The 15,026-nt window shown below is 49.0% G+C and overlaps 1 long non-coding RNA gene across 1 annotated transcript in view; it reads left to right on the forward strand.

Annotated features, from left to right (window-relative positions):
- Positions 1–212: 212 nt before the first annotated feature.
- Positions 213–15,026, forward strand: part of LOC121868383 — a 53,484-nt gene continuing 38,670 nt past the window's right edge. The window contains exon 1 of the long non-coding RNA XR_006089388.1: positions 213–1,147. This is a non-coding gene — a long non-coding RNA (uncharacterized LOC121868383). The remainder of the gene's footprint in view (positions 1,148–15,026) is intronic.

A 15,026-nucleotide genomic window follows, 5' to 3' on the forward strand; every position in this document is an offset into this window, starting at 1 on the left:
CCAGCGCCCCCTCTCCTCCCAGCCATGCATGAAGACATAAAGGAGAGGCTGGAACGAATCGCTTGCTTAACTTATGGACGCCGCTGAACTTTTACCATCAACAGTCTTCGTCATGGCCAATTCCCACAGGAAGTTTCTGCCCCCAACGAGGAACTTTGTTATTTAGTTACATGGGAGTGAGTCTCGGGGTCTGTGTGGCTCTCTAATGTATATAAACTACAAAACATTATCAAGACAGGCGGGGGGAGACGCTCTCCTACTCCTCGACCAACATCAAAAGCCTGGACCGTTTTGGGTGGAACACGTAATATCAGTGACAGCGTTTTGACAATACTTTCTTCCCCGGGCTCTTATGTGTTACACCATTGTGGCGGGACAAACCACAACACAATTTGATATTTCCTGGAAACACTTACAATTGTTGTCACTTTCGGTAAGGGACCAATCTGAGCAAGTGGCGTTTTGCAGGTAGGGACCAGCTCGTGTGAGCGGAGTGGTGGTATAGGAGTGTCAGCCGTGACATGGGTAGGGAGAGAGTGATGGACTGGTGGCATCCATGAGGTAATGTGGGCCTGGGGGAAGTGATGTGATCAACAGAACAGGAGGAGGTAATGGGCGTGACTGCGGGCGGCTGCTTGGTGTGCGGGTCCTGGGCCGGTGGTGGTGCCACGGGCCGGGTCGAGGTGAGGTGGGTGAGTCTGGTTGCCTGTGCCGTGTGCCTCCACTGCCTCAGTTCTGGGCCAGCATCTGGCGAGGCAACACGTGCCGCTTGCGTCTCTGCCTCACGCTTACTCGCGCTCACTTTTGCGCACGTCACCCGCACCCTTGTCCGTCTGCCTGCGGTGTGACCTGACCACCGGTGACCTTGGCCGTTATACGGTGCACCTGCTGACCCACCCTACACAAGCTTCATCCAGCCCAGGTCACATTCTCTGTCCTCACTCGTGTCTCAACCCTGTTGCTTCCTGGAGATTGATGGTGGCACCCTAGACCGGCACATACACACACACGTACCGTACGCACATGTTGCCGCCAGTAAGTGTGTCGGTGGCGTGAGTACCCGTGACACAGTAACTGGAGACGCCCCGGGTGCCGCCTCCTGCTGCACCGCCCCGAGACGCCGCCCATCGTCTACACCTGACCACACGTGAGTACCAGCCGTCAAATAGTGTTATAGGCAGTGTATTACAGCATCCCAGGAAACAGATTTACACCCCTCTACCTCGGAAGTGTTGCCGAGTGACGATACATCTGGTTCTGGGTGTTGCTAGGTAATGGGTGACGGGTGTTGCTAGGTAATGGGTGACGGGTGTTGCTAGGTAATGGGTGACAGGTGTTGCCGGGTGATGGATGGTGCTGGGTGACGTTACATCTGGTTCTGAGTGTTCCTGTGTGATGGATACTGCTGATCAATAGGTGTTGCTGGGTGTTACTGGGTGTTGGATGTTACTGGGTGTTGGGTGTTACTGAGTGCTGGGTTGCTGGGTGTTACTGGGTGTTGAATGTTACTGGGTGCCGGGTGTTACTGGGTGTTGGGTGTTACTGAGTGCTGGGTTACTGGGTGCCGGGTGTTACTGGGTGCCGGGTGTTACTGGGTGTTGGATGTTACTGGGTGTTGGGTGTTACTGAGTGCTGGGTTGCTGGGTGTTACTGGGTGTTGAATGTTACTGGGTGCCGGGTGTTACTGGGTGTTGGGTGTTACTGAGTGCTGGGTTACTGGGTAACTGAGGACTGCTGAGTGTTACTGGGTGCTGTAAGTTATTGGGTTGAGTGTTATTGGGTGCTGGTGTTACTGGGTGCTGGGTGTTATTGGGTGCTGGGTGTTATTAAGCGTGCTGCTGGGTGGATGATTACTGGCTCAGCCATTACGGTCATTCACTCGCCGCTCATCACGCACTCGCCGCATTCATCATTCACTGCCGCTTCACGCACTCGCCGCTTCATCATTCACTGCCGCTTCACGCACTCGCCGCTTCATCATTCACTGCCGTCACCATCACTCGCCGCTTCACGTACTCGCCGCATTCATCACGAACTGCCGCTTCATCACGTACTCCGCCGCATTCATCACGAACTTGCCGCTTCATCACGCACTCGCCGCATTCATCATTCACTCGCCGCTTCACGCACTCGCCGCATTCATCAAGTACTCACCACTTCATCACGCACTTGCCACTTCAATAATTCTGCCTCGATATTCCTCCCACTTTTCTCCCCAGTTCCCAGGAGGAAAAAAGTCAGTTTATTTTTTCCTTCGTGGTAAAAATGCTTGAAGGATATTTCTGTTCGCGTGTGTTTTTTTTAGTCGGTTTTTTTGTTGTCGTTTTTGTTATTGTTGTTGCTTTGTTGCTCCTCATTTTACGCAAACGTTTATAAGAGGATTTATAGTGTGTGTGTGTGTGTGTGTGTGTGTGTGTGTGTGTGTGTGTGTGTGTGTGACTATCTTTAACCTCCCTCAGTGTTTGTGTGCACCAGGGGCCGACGTGACTGATTCCGCATTTGCAATTTAACCCGTGTCACCTCTCCTGTGGCCCGTGTCGTCTCCGTGTCGCCTCCTGTAGCCCGTGTCGTCTCCGTGTCGTTTCCTGCAGCCCGTGTACCTCCTGTATTCGTGTCGTCTCGTGTCACCTCCTGTAGCCGTGTCGCCTCATGCCTCCTGTGGCCCGTGTCGTCTCGTGTCACCTCCTGTGGCCCGTGTCGTCTCCCGTGTGTCACCTCCTGTGGCCGTGTCGTCTCCCGTGTCCTCCTGTAGCCCGTGTCGTCTCCGTGTCCTCCTGTAGCCCGTGTCGTCTCCTGTAGCCCGTGTCACCTCCTGCCAGCCGTGTCGTCTCCCGTGTGGTTTCCTGTAGCCCGTGTCACCTCCTGTAGCCCGTGTTGTCTCCCGTGTGTGTCTCGCCTCCTGTAGCCCGTGTCGTCTCCCACGTGTGTCGTCTCCTGCCCCGTGTCACCTCCCTGCTGTGTGTCTGTCTCCCCTGTCACCTCCTGTAGCCCGTGTTCTCTCCCGTGTCGCCTCCTGTAGCCCGTGTCGTCTGCTGTGTGCCCGTGTCACCTCCTGTAGCCCGTGTCGTCTCCCGTGTCGCCTCCCGTGTCGTCTCCTGTAGCCCGTGTCGTCTCCCGTGTCGTCTCCCGTGTCGCCTCTCCACTGGATGCCAACACACCTCAGTGAATGGCCTCGCCTCACAAACCATCGCTTGAGTCTTGAGGCGATTTATTGGAACGATGAATAGAATCAAATTTTGTCCCTGAATGAGTGAGTGAGTGCGTGAGTGAGTTGAGTGAGAGATGGAGTGGGGTGAGGGAGGGGGTGAGTGAGTGAGTGAGTGAGTGAGGGTGGGAGGGAGAGAGGGAAGGAGTGAGTGAAGTGAGGGAGGGAGGAAGGAAGGAAGGAAGGAAGGAAGGAAAGGAGTGAGTGAGTGAAGTAAATAGTGAAGGAATGAGTGAGTGGAGTGAATAAGTGAGTGAGTGAATGAGAGATGGAGTAGAGAGAGTAGTGAGAGATGGAGTGGAGTGAATAGTGAGAGGGGGAGTAAGTGAGTTGTGAGTGAAGTAAATAGTGGGGGAGTGAGTGAGTGAATGGGAGTGGGAAGGGGGTTAAGGTATCTGTCTGTTTGTCTCTCCTGTAGAAGTTTAAGGTATTCATCCATCTGTCTCCTGTAGAAGGTGACATGTCCCCCAAGTGAGTTTTTCCTAGACTCCTGCAGTTAATGTGATGAAGATTCCCAGATAAGTTTATTGACCGTTGCCTTGGGGGGGTGATAGCTGTGCTTCCAGTCAGGTATCTGTTGGTGTGTGTGTGTGTGTGTGTGTGTGTGTGTGTGTGTGTGTGTGTGTGTGTGTGTGTGTGTGTGTGTGTGTGTGTGTGTGTGTCACGAAGAAACAATAATTTGGTGCATCATTTTAAAAGGCTAATATCTGCCTCGTTTATACGCTACAACCACCATTTGTCTCCTCAGAGGGCGTTGGGCAAAGTCAGTAGGGTGTTACAGAGTGTTGCAGGGTCTATCAGGGTGTTTCGGGGGTATTGCAGGGTGTTACAGGGTGTTGGGCTATTGGAGGGGGGGGGGGAAGGGGGATGGGGTAGGATGTGAGGATAGCTTAGTATCCATGGTGTGGCTCTAACAACATTGTGGTGCGTCACATCTCTCATCCAACATGTTCAAAAGCCAACCTAGTTTCCCCACCTGTCCACACACACACACCGGCTGCTGGAATGCACTTTATGACCGCCGCTGCTCACGTCCATGGGTCTGGTGTCCGGGATTTCTCTCATTGTCTCCTCGTTTTTCGATCTTACCTTAGGGATTCATCTTGAAGATTCGGTTTTGTGAGGCTTTCATTTCTAGGGTTTGTTTTGGGGGTTATCTTGAGGGTTCGGGATTTTTGGGGAGGTATCTTGAGGGTTCGTTTTTAGAGGTTCATTTTGAGGATTCGTTTCGGGGGGGATTCGTTTTTTGGGGGGGGGTCATCTTGAGGGTTCATATATTGGGTGGTTTCATCTAGAGGGTTTATATCAAGTCATCATAATATACGTGTAGTTCTTAATCAAACACTAATAACAACAAAAACAATAATAATAACACTAACAACAATAACACCAATAAAAATAACAGTAGCAAACGTTAGCAACAATATCAGTACAGTGTCAACAACAGAGGAGGAGGTGGTGAGGGAGGGAGGGGGGAGGGGTGGGGGTAGAAGGAGACACAGTTGTTGCAGCTTTAGGCAAGGGTGTACAGTCCTGGGTAACACACACACACACACACACACACACACACACACACACACACACACACACTCCTGGCTCATAATGCTACCTACTGCCCTTTAATGCCACCGCTAAGAGAACAATCGTCATGATGTATGCCCCTTAGTGGCTTGGTGGCGTGTGTGTATTGTTGTATGTGTGTTTCTACGTGTTTGAGTGTGTGTATTTGTGTGTATATATGCATTGTATGTCTGTGTTTGTGTGTTGTTGTAATTGTGTGTTTGTGTGCTTTGTGTGTATGTATTGTGTGTCTACGTTATGTGTATCTGTGTGTGTTTTTAATCAATTGTATGTGTTTGTTTATTTTTATTGGTGTGATTGAGAGAGAATATAAGTGTGTGTGTGTGTTATTTTCAGTATTTACATTTGACGCTGACTAGAGAGATAAAAAAACAAGATAAAAGGTTAAAATAAAATGGAAAGAAAAAAATATCTGGATGTTATCTAATCACGTTATCCGTCCGGGTTGGGATGGTGACGTAAGTAAGGGGCAAGGGCAAGGGGTGTGTGTGTGTGTGTGTGTGTGTGTGTGTGTGTGCAGGTGTTTTCGTCCCCCCCCTCATGTATGGTCGTCCTGTGTCACTCCGGTCCGTAATCTTTCACATTTCGAGTTCTCTTGAACTATTGGGTCGCTTTTGGTGAAACTTCTGCAGGAATGTTCTTTGAGTGGTTCCTCTTTCTGATTCATGCCTGACGGTGCAGGAGTTGGCCAGCCTTGACGGACGGTGAAAGGGGTCAGGTACGAGGGAAGGGTAAGCTCTGAATACATGGCCCTAAGATATGGCTCTAGTTAAATGGTCTAATTACAGTTCTCTTATCACATGGTCCTAGGATACAGCTCTCTGATCACATGGCCCAAATACAGCTCTCTAATTACATGGCCCAAATACAGCTCTCTAATTACATGGCCTTAGGATACAGCGCCCTGATTACATGGCCCAAATACAGCCTCTGGCCACTAATACAACAATACCCAAAAAAAAAATTAATAATAATAAGAAGAAAAAGATGATGAACATATTTTTAACACGTTTACAGGAATGAATACAGTGTGGGATGGTGTCAGTCGTCATGGAATCGAAAATCCATCACCACATTAAAGCTAGAGGCCTGTAAAGACTTCATGGTGCTCAGGGTGATAAAGTTGTTCGTTTTTGTTTATAAAGGTGTTAAGGGGGGGGGGCCTTGTGTGCTTAGTGGTGCCTTAAACTGATAGGGGATTCATCTGTTTATTATGTATTGTGGTTAAGTGTTGTGTGTGTATACCAAATTGAATGGGTGTGTGTGTGTGTGTGTGTGTGTGGATGAGAGAGAGAGAGAGAGAGAGAGAGAGAGAGAGAGAGAGGAGAGAGAGAGAGAGTCATTGGTTTAGTACAGTACCACGGGGTCTCGAGGTAGGGGCGGGGGGGTCGCCTGTTATCCATTGTTGGGTACAATTACCGAGATTAATCACTGGTAGCGCTGGGAGGCTTCAACGCACTCTCACCCCTCACACACTCTCTCACCCTCTCACACACCCCCACCTCCTCACACACCCTCTCACCCCCACACCCCCCACCTCACACACCCCCTACCTCACACACCACTCACCACACACCCCCTCACCACACACCCTTACCTCACACACACCCTCACCTCTTCCCCACACCCCCACCCCACACACCCCCACCTCTCACACACTGCCTCCCACACCCTCACCACACACCCTCACCCCACACACTTACCTTCTCACATGCCCCTCACCTCACACACCACCTCTCACACACCCCTTCACCCTCCCTCCACACTGCCTTCCAGACACCCTTCACCTCTCCTCCCTCCACTTCCTCCTCTATCTTCTTTCTCCCCTTCCTCCTCCACACCTCTTTCCTCTTCTGCTCCTTTTCCTCCTCCATCTTCTCTTCCTCACCTTCCCCTTCCATCTTCTTTTCTTTTTCCCCATCATCAATCTTCTTTTTCCTTCCCCTTCTTTTTTTCTCATTTTCTCCTTTATATTTTATTCTTTAATTTTCTTTGTCGTACATATACCCTTCTCCTCTTTCTTCCTCCTCTTCCTCCTTCTGCTCCTTCTTCTTCCTCCTCTTCCCGTCGAGTAGCTGATGCTTATATCCTCGTCGCCTCTTACTTGTCCACCCACACCACTCCACCCTCACCACTCCACCCTCACCACTCCACCCTCACCACTACATCTCCACCCTCACCACTACACCCTCACCACTACACCTCCACCTTCACCAGTAGTTTACCTGAGGGAGATATAGTTATGACTCCAACCCAAGATGGCGTGAAAGACCTCGAGGCCAACAGAACATTTTGTATAATTTTCTGGGTAGTGGTCTAGTCCCCAGCACAACCCGACTGACACACTTTCACCGACCGAGGAGGAGACTCACCTGACTCACCTTGCAGTGTTTGGTCTCGTTATTACCTGGTATTTGTTATTAATGCATAGAAGATGTATCTGGGCCACCGTGAGGGTATTAAACGGCCTGCTGTAATATTTAACACCGCAGTAAAATTATTCTCTTCCGTCCCGCTTCTAAATTCATATAATGGCCGGGTTGTTGTATGTGTGTGTTTATCGCAGTTTTGTAGATTTATTAGTGATAGAAACGATAATGGTTGGTAGTTACATTTATTAATGTTTGGTGTATATCTGGCTTACACGGTGCAGGTGATGGAGTGAGCCACGTGTGCCACCTCAACTCCCTGTCCACACACCCGACACACTGTGAGGGTGCCAGCCTATGCCGCCTCGCCCTGTATGGTTCAGTGTCCATCACCTATCGTCCAGGGCCGTCACTGCTGGCATTAAAGGATTGTTACTCATTAAGGTTATTCTGTATAGGTACCGCAGTACAAACAGGTGTGAGTGTTCTACCCCCCACATGTTAAGTGGTGTAATATGTTGAGGCACAAATAACCAATTGGTTCAGGCTGCCGAGTTGAGATAACATCCGCCCCCTGTCCTGCTGGTCTCTGTGAAAGGTGCTTAACTTTACAGTATGGGAAGTGACTGAGTGCAGTGCCGGCCTCTGCTTCACTGTGTACCGAAAATAAAAGACTTAGTGCACAGTGTGATATGTCCGCAGTGCCGCTACGGGAGCCACTTTCACTTTCGAAACAACACAATTGCATCACATGGCGAGAGAAGACTCCCCAAGCGCCAACTAATTGCCAAAATTGCCCGACAGTTTTTACGATTCGTTCATCAGTTCAAGAGCAGATTTTACTCTTCACATTATCGAGGTTATTTCTCCCCTTGATATGTCGCTGTAATGAAGGCAACACAGACAAGAGCTTAAAATATTTAAAAATTAATCGGCTACATCGTGTAATTGAATCAGCATCTCCATAATTATCTGACACACAAAGAACACGCCATTTAAAATTAGTCTTCAGGTCGGAGCGTTCAGCACTGCCCTCACAACCTCATTGGGGTGAAACATTCTAGCACTGGCGACGGCAATATCTAGTCCATTACTTTTATTGTTCACCGATTACATTATTTGATTCAGTTCAAGTAGATTTTATTTATTAAACCTTTTGTAATATTCCTTAAAACAATGAATATCAGCACGCTAACTTAAGCTAACCTACCCTAACTAAACTGAACCAAATACTCATCTATCTTAACCGAACCGAACCTAACCTAACCTAACCTAAACCCCCAGATAATATTAGGGTGTTCCTGACCTCTGCACACAGGAAGGAGTACAGGCAACAGAACACTTGGCATTTAAGCTGCACGAGAGAGAGAGAGAGAGAGAGAGAGAGAGAGAGAGAGAGAGAGAGAGAGAGAGAGAGAGAGAGAGAGAGAGAGAGAGAGAGGGAGAGAGAGAGAGAGAGAGAGAGAGAGAGAGAGAGAGAGAGAGAGAGAGAGAGAGAGAGAGAGAGAGAGAGAGGGAGAGAGAGAGAGAGAGAGAGAGAGAGAGAGAGAGAGAGAGAGAGAGAGAGAGAGAGAGAGAGAGAGAGAGAGAGAGAGAGAGAGAGAGAGAGGGAAAGAGAGAGAGAGAGAGAGAGAGAGAGAGAGAGAGAGAGAGAGAGAGAGAGAGAGAGAGAGAGAGAGAGAGAGAGAGAGAGAGAGAGAGAGAGAGAGAGAGAGAGAGAGAGAGAGAGAGAGAGAGATCCTGTAATAACACACATTTCTGCCGTAGTGTTACCGTTAAGGCCAGCTATTTAAACCACATTGCTCCAATAGTAGAGATGGGGGTGTATATTTTTGGGGAGGGGAGGAGGGATGAGGGGGGGGCTGAGGTGGGGTAGAGGGAGGGAAGGAGGTGCAGTGGGAGGTTTGGGGGAGGAAAGAGAGGTAGTGTGAGGTTTTGAAGGCTGGAGGAGAGGTGCAATGAGGTTGTGGTGGAGGGGGGGGTGCTGTAGCTGGAATAAATGTTTGCATCATCTCACCAAACCTGAAGAAGCAACTCGCCTCCACATTACGTCTTTTGCCTCGTGAACCATTTTTTTCCTCTCGACTCTCTTGGGAGGTGTTGTAGATGTGTGTTTAACTACGTCCATCCATCCATCCATCCATCCATCCATCCATCCATCCATCCATCCATCCGTCAACACAACTATCTGATTGTGTGGGATTTGACGTAGACATTTGTAGTATTGGCTCTGCATTCCTCGTGTGTGTGTGTGTGTGTGTGTAAATAACAATAACACACAATTAACGGTTTACTAGAGCTTTATGTTAGAAGGCTGAAAATATACAGCCAGCATATTTGGGGGAAATGTACATGAAATTACAAATAACATACAAGTGACATAAGTGACACAAATAAGACATATAGTAACTTAGATGGGGATCAGCTCAAACTACAGTTCATTTCAACATAGTGACAGTGTAGGGAGCAGTGTTTACTGGGAGTGAACACACTGATTTATTACATGTTATTGATAATTTTTACAATGGTTGGGACTGGGCTGTTCTTATAGCGATCAGTTCGTGCACGTATGGGCTGGATGCGGTTGTGGTGTCGAACAGCAATTCTCGGACAGGGGATCTCAGGTGGTAGTAGGGGCCGGTGTCGGGGATGGTGTAGAAGCTTCTTACCAAATTTGCAGATGAGGCCGTGGTGATGGTCAGTGAGAGTCGAAAGGGTCAGTGTGTTGAGCGCTTCTTGATATGTATAGTAGGAAGGGGAGAGAATAATCTTGCATGCCCTCTTTTGCACTTTTTCTAGGTGTTTACGTTGTGTGGCATTTAGGGAGGAAGACCAGGTGGGGGAGGCATAGGTGAGCTTGGGAAGTATGAATGTTGTGTATACACTGAGGAGTCAGAAAGTGGAACCTTGAGGACTTGAGTCGGCGGAGAGGAGGTGGAGACGAAACTGGAGGATTTGACAACTTCACTGACGTGGTTTCCACTAGTTTGTTGTCTACAGACGCCGGAGGAGCTTCTGTGAACGCAACCGGAGTAAAAGTTCGGACCTAGGTAATGGAAGGGGTGGGATAAATGTCGGAGGAGAGGTTGATGTGCATAACCAAGGTCTTGGTATGGGTTAGATGGTGACATGGTTGTTGGTGGCTCCAGTCGGAGACCGGGTCAATAAATCCTGAAGGGCGGTGGTAGTTGTGGGAGCAGAACTGTTGGATGCTGATCCCAATGGTGGAGTCGTCGACATATTTCCAGCCAGCAGGGTTTTAGGCATCATTGATGAGCATAAGGAAGCAGAGTGGTCCCATCTTGGTGCCTTGGGGGACGCTACAGGTGAGTGACTGAAAGGTGGAGACAGCCCCTCGGAAGCGTACAGCTTGGCGTCGGTCACTGAGGAAGTCTGTAAGCCATGGTATGAGACTTCTCCGAAGCCCGAGGTCAATAGCTTTGTTTATGATTATATTGTGGTCGACTAGGTCGAATGCTTTAGTGAAATCAATGAAGGCGACAGCTACAGACGTTTTTCGTTTCTCGAGATGGCGGTATATGTAATCGAGAAAGCTGACAAGAAAGAGTGTGGAGGAAGTTTTCGTTGCCAATTGCTGAGGGTCTACGACTCCTGCACATCAGCATAAGCCCAGCCAAACACAAAACTTCTGGGCAGATTAGCTGCATTGGGGTGATTGCAATAGGTCGTAGCTGATTTAAGGATTGGGGGCTGGTTGACTTGGGCACTGGTGATACAGAAGAGGTCTTCCAGTCAGCTGGGCATCTGGCTTGACTGAGAGAAGCATTGATGATGGAGCAGAGGGGTTTAGCAAGCTCCGGGGAGAACTCCTTGAATAGTTTCATTGGTAAGTCAATGGGGGTGGTAGAGCGTTTTAATTTTAGTTTGTCCAGGCGTTTTGCTACGTCAAATTCCTCTACTAAGTCAGTGGGAAGGGGGGCTGGTAGGTAAGCAGGGAGAGTGGTTGTGTCAAGCCGGGGGAGCGTCTGGCATATAGTAGCGAAATGGTTATTTGTTTGCTCAGCTGCGTCAACATTAGTGAGATGGCTAAGGAAGGGGAGGGGGTGTGTCATATTGTTTAGTCCACAGAGTTCTTTAAGCTTACCATACCATTGACTGATGTTGGTCTGCTTCAGGTGTTGTAATTTGGTTGGGTAGTGGGACTTCTTTGCAGTGCGTATTTCGCGGATGACTCTGTTGCGAAGTGACCTGTAGCGGATGTGGTCATTGAGATGAAAGGCTCTGTCTCTCTGGTGCATAAGTCTTTTGATCCGAGGTGTGATCCAGGGCAAGTCAGCTGGGTGAGATCTGACGGACTTCTCGTGGAAGAAGTGGTGGTGAGCTTCCGTGGTGGTGTTGGTATAATTTATCCATTTGGTTTCCACGTCATCCACGCTGAGTACTTCAGTCCAGGGATAGTGAACTATCCACTGTCCAAAGAGGCGTACTGCAGAGTCAGTAATCGGCCTGTAGGTCTTGATGTAGGGTCTCTGTACTTGAGTGGGAGTGGCAGCAGGGGACCAGAGCACTGATAAGTGTGTGCTACACCTGACAGGAGGCAGTGGTTGAGGAGGTTGGTACTGGTCCGCTAAGTCAGTTAAGATAAGGTCAAGGGTGTTTTGACCGTGTGTGGGGAAGGTCACAACTTGTGATAGTGATAGCTGGTCCTGGATATCAGTGGTGTCAATTTCATTTAAATCCCCACATGATACTAACTTGGCACATGGGTACCTAACTCTGAGGTGGTCTGAGGTGGTGATGAGATGATTGATAAGAGTGTCTCTGGTGGGTGATCGAGGCGGATGGTATGCCACACAGATTATGATGGAGGCAGTGTTGCGTGGGTGTGCCCGCAGCACGACACGTACCCATAATGCTTCCACATCTGCTGGGACTTGAACATCCAGGCGTGACGGGCGTAGGTCATCTTGACAGAAGAGGGCAACGCCCCCTCCGCGTCTTTGTGGACGAAGGTGATGAAAGAGTTGATATCCCTCAATGTGACACGTTTCAGGTACAATTTGCCAAGTCTCACATATGGCAACCACGCGCGCGGCGGTTGACCTGACTGTAGTTGCCAGCTCGTCGAACTTGTTAGCTAGGGAAGTGACGTTGGATAGCAGTAAAGACGGGAGATCATACCATATCCGTGGAACTTCAGTGTGGTGGTATGGTCTGTCAGGGGTGGGTTTCTCCGGTTTCCTAGTGGAGGTTACGGTTCTAATGGGCTTATGTGCATGACGGCCTTGTCTACGGCTCCGCGCGTGGAATATTTTCAGTGACTTGAGTAGCGCGATAACACTCCCATCAGGATAACCGTTCCCACGCTTTAGATGATACAGAGTGCGTCGGGAGTAAGTGATTGGTGGCCATCGGTTGAAATCTGTTGTGGGCGGACGGAAGTGTTTGTCACTGGCGGCACTTTGAGGGACACTGACACTGGTAGACATCTGTTAATGTTTGTCAGTTGTAAAGACCGTGGACTTTGTCCTCGGTGCTTGGGGTCGCCGACACAGCTTTCACGATATATGTAAGCACCGCGGTGGTCCTTGTCACTGGCACTTTAAAGTTGACCGATAAAGTGCCCACTGTCTGACTTTTCCTTGGGGTGCACTATCGAGCACTGTATGGTAATCACTTATTGCACTGATGGCTAGAATGTTTTGCCGAGAAAGTTCCTTAGGTGCACTATAGGAACACTGCTCCGTAATCATTCGTTCACTAATCACTAGAATGTTTTGCTGAATCGATCCTGGTGTAGTAAGGCTGGTAGGGCGTTGGGGTATAGCAGGGGGAGTGGGCAGGGCCAAACAGATTCGGCCTGGCTGCTAAAACCGAGAGCGCCTTCAGGCACGTCTTATCTCACTGTGTGTGTGTGTGTGTGTGTCACTACTAACATGAACACACCTCCTGCTCTCACTGGCTTAAATTCACAAGGTGTTCACTACATCATAATTGGTTCTCATTTTAGTTGTTCTCCTCTTCGCGAAAATAGGGGATATTTCTTTGTCTATCTATCTATCTATCTATCTATCTATCTATCTGTCTCGGCCTCTCGATTGACCTCTGCTAAATTATTTTTCGTTAGGTTGAATGATTTACTGTGTCCTACGAATAAACATGTTAGGTTAGGTTAGGTTAGGTTAGGTTAGGTTAGGTGTGGTTTGGTTAGGTTAGGTTAGGTTTGGTTTGGTTTGGTTTGGTTTGGTTTGGTTTGGTTAGGTTAGGTTAGGTTAGGTTTGGTTTGGTTTGGTTAGGTTAGGTTAGGTTGGGTTTGGTTAGGTTAGGTTTGGTTTGGTTTGGTTTGGTTTGGTTAGGTTAGGTTAGGTTAGGCGTTAGGTTTGGTTTGGTTTGGTTAGGTTAGGTTAGGTTAGGTTAGGTTGGGTTTGGTTAGGTTAGGTTAGGTTAGGTACAGTATTAGGACTCAGGGTGTGTAGGCCGCGGTGGGTGACTACTGGAGAACTTGGTGTGGTCAGCAGGTTGCCAGCAGGTATGAGGAGCGATTAGGGGGTTGAGATGGGCGGTCTTTTGTGGTTGATGGTGTCTCCTCGTGGATGACTGAACCGATTTTTTTTTCTTTTTCGTGATGTGTCTCTTCCTTCTGAATTGTTTAGGGGGGTGTAGGGATGGTGTGGGTGTAGGGATGGTGTGGGTGTAGGGATGGTGTGGGTGTAGGGATGGTGTGGGTGTAGGGGTGTAGGGATGGTGTGGGTAGGGTGTGGGTGTAGGTGTAGGGATGGTGTGGGTGTAGGGATGGTGTGGGTGTAGTGGTGGTGTGTGGGTGTAGGGTGTGGGGATGGTGGGTGTAGGGGTGGTGTGGGTGTAGGGGTAATGTGGGTCGTGGATTTAGGGGCGGTGTGGGGTCTTGTGAACGTCTGTAAGGATAGTATGGCTGTGTGGGACTGTATAGGTGTGGCTGGGGTCATGACTAGTGTGGCTGTGTGGGACTGTATGGGTGTGGCTGGGGTTATGACTAGTATAGCTGTGTGGGACTGTATGGGTGTGGCTGGGGTTATGACTAGTATAGCTGTGTGGGACTGTATGGGTGTGGCTGGGGTTATGACTAGCATGGAAGCTGTGTGTGGGACCTGCATAGGTGTGGTTGGGGTCAAGTGACTAGTGTGGCTGTGACTGTATGGTGTGGCTGGGGTTATGACTCAGTATAGCTGTGTGGGACTGTATGGGTGTGGCTGGGGTTAAGGACTAGTACAGCTGTGTGACTGTATGGGTGGCTGGGGTCAGTAGTCCCCACAGTGTCTTGCCAACACAGGAGGTAAATACAGCAGCTCTGGAGGGAGGTATTTGTGAAGACTGGCTGGGTAGGTTAGGTTGGGTTGGGTTAGGTTAGGTTAGGTTCTGGGAGATGAGCTTATGTTATTTTATAGGTCTGTTTAAAGTTGTAGACAGTGGAGGAATATGAGAGTTTGTTATATGTTAGTGAAAGAGTGATAGTAATTTGAATGATGATAATAAAACATCAGCGGCAATAAAAACTCATCACTAAATGTTGAGCCATATTTATGAGAGAGAGAGAGAGAGAGAGAGAGAGAGAGAGAGAGAGAGAGAGAGAGAGAGAGAGAGAGAGAGATAACGCTTTGGTACAATGTAACGTACTAATAATAGTATTGGTGCGCGCCGTTATCACGATACGGATGGGTAATGAAGGCTCGCTGACACACACACACACACACACACACACACACACACACACACACACACACACCAAAAAATAACCACATGAGGTCTCATCACATGACATGTTCATTAATGGGACTGGGGTTTATTTTTTCCCCACATCCCGTGTGTCCCGCCAGCCAGTTGTGTGTGTGTGTGTGTGTGTGTGTGTGAGAGAGAGAGAGAGAGAGAGAGAG

This window comes from Homarus americanus, unplaced genomic scaffold, assembly GCF_018991925.1.
Source record: "Homarus americanus isolate GMGI-L3 unplaced genomic scaffold, GMGI_Hamer_2.0 scaffold19318, whole genome shotgun sequence".
Classification (NCBI taxonomy): domain Eukaryota; kingdom Metazoa; phylum Arthropoda; class Malacostraca; order Decapoda; family Nephropidae; genus Homarus; species Homarus americanus.